We start from the raw sequence: 3,200 nt of genomic DNA on the forward strand, positions 1-3,200 counted from the left end.
AGTCGCATGTTAATCAGTAATTTCAATTCTAGATGAATTCGATAATGAAGTTAGAATCCCATGTGTTTTCCTATTCTGAATTTGATTAGTAAATTTAATTATTAGTATAAAAAGAAACCAATCCTTGTTAATTGTCTTAGCAGTGATAATTGATCATACATTGTTGCATAGGTGCGTATTCTTAATTCACCAGTCTCTGTGGGATCGAACTTAATATATTACTTGTGATCACGTGCGCTTGCGTGTAGATTTTTGCGAACAAGTTTTTGGCGCCGCTGCCGGGGACTCGGTGTTAATTAATTAGTTTATGTACTTGTCTTCAGTGTGCGTTAAAATTCACTGACTAGGATTCTATTCTCTTCTCACTTTTCTTCTTTTATTTATTTCAGGTACTTGGGTCGCGTTTATGCAAACACGTTCTCAAACCCGTAAAAGAAAAGCAATTGATTCAACGTCATCTTCTTCTTCTGATTCTGAAACAATGCCGGAACCTGAAGCACAACCAGACAGCAAGGCATTGAAGGATTTCTCTATGCCAAAGATCGATGATATCCAATCAAGCATTGTCAGGCCTGCAATCGCAGCCAAAGCCTTTGAAATCAAACCAGGAACCATTCAAATGGTCCAGAACTCGGTACAGTATGGGGGTTCTCCTACTGAAGACCCCAATATGCACATACGGAATTTTATAGAGATCTGTGACACCTTCAAATTTAATGACGTCTCTGATGAAGCTGTAAAGCTAAGACTTTTCCCATTTTCACTGAGAGATAAGGCTAAGGGATGGTTACATTCTTTACCATCTGGTTCGATTACTACATGGGAAGATCTAGCTCAGAAATTTCTCACTAAATTCTTCCCCATGGCAAAGACGGCTGCATTACGAAATGCTCTATCTCAATTCTCTCAACAATCAGGAGAAACATTCTGTGAAGCCTGGGAGCGATATAAGGAGATGCTAAGGAAGTGTCCCCATCATGGCATGCCGGATTGGATGCAAATAAACAGTTTCTATAATGGTCTTGGACCTCAATCCAGACCCATGCTTGATGCTGCTTCTGGAGGTGCACTATGGGCAAAGAGTTATGAAGAAGCTTATGATCTCATTGAAATGATGGCTGCTAATGAATATCAGAACCCCACTCAAAGACTTACTCAAGGGAAGGTAGCCGGAATTCTTGATCTTGACACGTCTACAGCTATAGCAGCTCAACTGAAGGCTCTCACGATGAAAGTTGATTCTCTGGCTCACCAAGGAATTCAACAGCCAATCTCTATTTGCGAATTATGTGCTGGTGCTCATGCTACTGATCAGTGTGCCATTTCTAGTGAATCAGCGCAATTTGTGAGCAACTTTCAGAGAAGTCAACAGCCTGCTCCAGCTACTTATCATCCTAGCAACCGAAATCATCCGAATTTCAGCTGGAGTAATAATCAGGGTTATAATCAGCCTCAACAAGGATTTCAACAGGGACCTAAACAGTATAATCAAGCTGGAAATTCACAACAGTATGCGCCTAAACAGCCATATCACCCTCCGGGATTTCAGAATCATGGGCAATCAGCTAACGAAAGGTCTGACATGGAAGAGCTAAGGCTCATGTACAAGAGTCAGGCAGTAACTTTAAAAGCCTTGGAGACACAAGTTGGTCAGTTAGCTAATGCTTTACTAAGCAGACCACAGGGGAATCTCCCTAGTGATACAGAAGTACCAGGTAAGAGGGACCCTAAAGAGCAAGTCCAATCCATTACGCTGAGATCTGGAAGAACTACAACAGGGCCTACCTCAACATTGGTACAAGATCAGGGTGATGAACCGCAAGAAATTCCAGCAGAAGTTCCTTCAAATACAATTGGCACCAACTCAACTGTTGAAAAGGATAAGGCTATTCCTGCAGCTGCTCCGATGTCAAAACCAGTATATCCACCACCTCCATTTCCTAGGAGGTTAAAAAAACAGCAGCTGGATAAGCAATTTGGTAAATTCCTAGAAGTATTCAAAAAGCTTCACATCAACATTCCGTTTGCTGAAGCACTCGAGCAAATGCCTAGTTATGCCAAGTTCATGAAGGGTATTCTTTCAAAAAAGCTAAAGCTTGAAGAGTTAGAGACCGTGGCTTTAACGGAGGAATGCAGTGCTGTACTTCAACAGAAATTACCACCTAAGCTTAAAGATCCGGGAAGTTTTACTATTCCTTGCACTATTGGGAAGTTCTCTTTTGATAAGTGTTTGTGTGACTTGGGAGCTAGCATCAATCTGATGCCTCTATCTATCTTCACACAACTTGGCCTACCAGAGCTCAAGCCAACAAATATGTCTTTACAGTTGGCTGATCGTTCGATCACATATCCGAGGGGTATAATTGAAGATGTGCTAGTCAAAGTTGATCAATTAATATTTCCAGCCGACTTCGTGATTCTTGATTTTGAAGAAGACAAAAGGATTCCTATCATCTTGGGTAGACCATTTTTAGCCACTGGCCAAACATTAATCGATGTCCAAAAAGGGGAACTCACAATGAGAATACAAGATCAAACTGTCACGTTCAACGTATTCAATGCAATGAAATTACCAACTGATGAGGAATCTTGTTTCAGTGTGGATGTGCTAGACACTACGACAGAAGCTAATAGCCAGCGGGTTCTACAGAATGATGCATTGGAAGTAATCCTTACCAATGATGAGGAATGGGACAGTGAAGAAGAATTGGAAGAGATCCATCATCTTAACTCATCACCTTGGAGAAGGAATTTTGAACCACCTGTCGAATCTCTTGGCTTGGAAGAACAAAAGGAAGATCACAAACCACTACAGCCATCAGTAATCGAAGCACCTAAACTTGAACTTAAACCACTACCGGATCACTTAAGGTATGCTTTTCTTGGCAAAGGTTCTACTCTTCCTGTTATTATTGCATCTAACTTGTCAGGTGAGGAAGAGGAAAAACTTTTGAGGGTGCTAAGGGAATTCAAAACAGCGATTGGTTGGACCATAGCTGATATCAAGGGCATCAGTCCCTCCTTTTGTCAACACAAAATTCTCATTGAAGAAGGAAGCAAACCTTCAGTGGAACAACAAAGAAGGCTAAATCCTATCATGAAGGAGGTTGTAAAGAAAGAGATTCTTAAATGGCTTGATGCAGGTATCATTTATCCAATTTCAGATAGCTCATGGGTGAGTCCAGTGCAGTGTGTGCCTA

General features: G+C 41.2%; 1 non-coding gene across 1 annotated transcript; it reads right to left on the reverse strand.

Annotated features, from left to right (window-relative positions):
• Positions 1-877: 877 nt before the first annotated feature.
• Positions 878-984, reverse strand: LOC135148106 (small nucleolar RNA R71). Its single transcript, XR_010286001.1, has one exon. It is a non-coding gene; the product is annotated as a small nucleolar RNA R71 (small nucleolar RNA).
• Between the last annotated feature and the right edge of the window lie 2,216 nt (positions 985-3,200).

Source organism: Daucus carota, chromosome 7, assembly GCF_001625215.2.
Source record: "Daucus carota subsp. sativus chromosome 7, DH1 v3.0, whole genome shotgun sequence".
Classification (NCBI taxonomy): Eukaryota; Viridiplantae; Streptophyta; class Magnoliopsida; order Apiales; family Apiaceae; genus Daucus; species Daucus carota.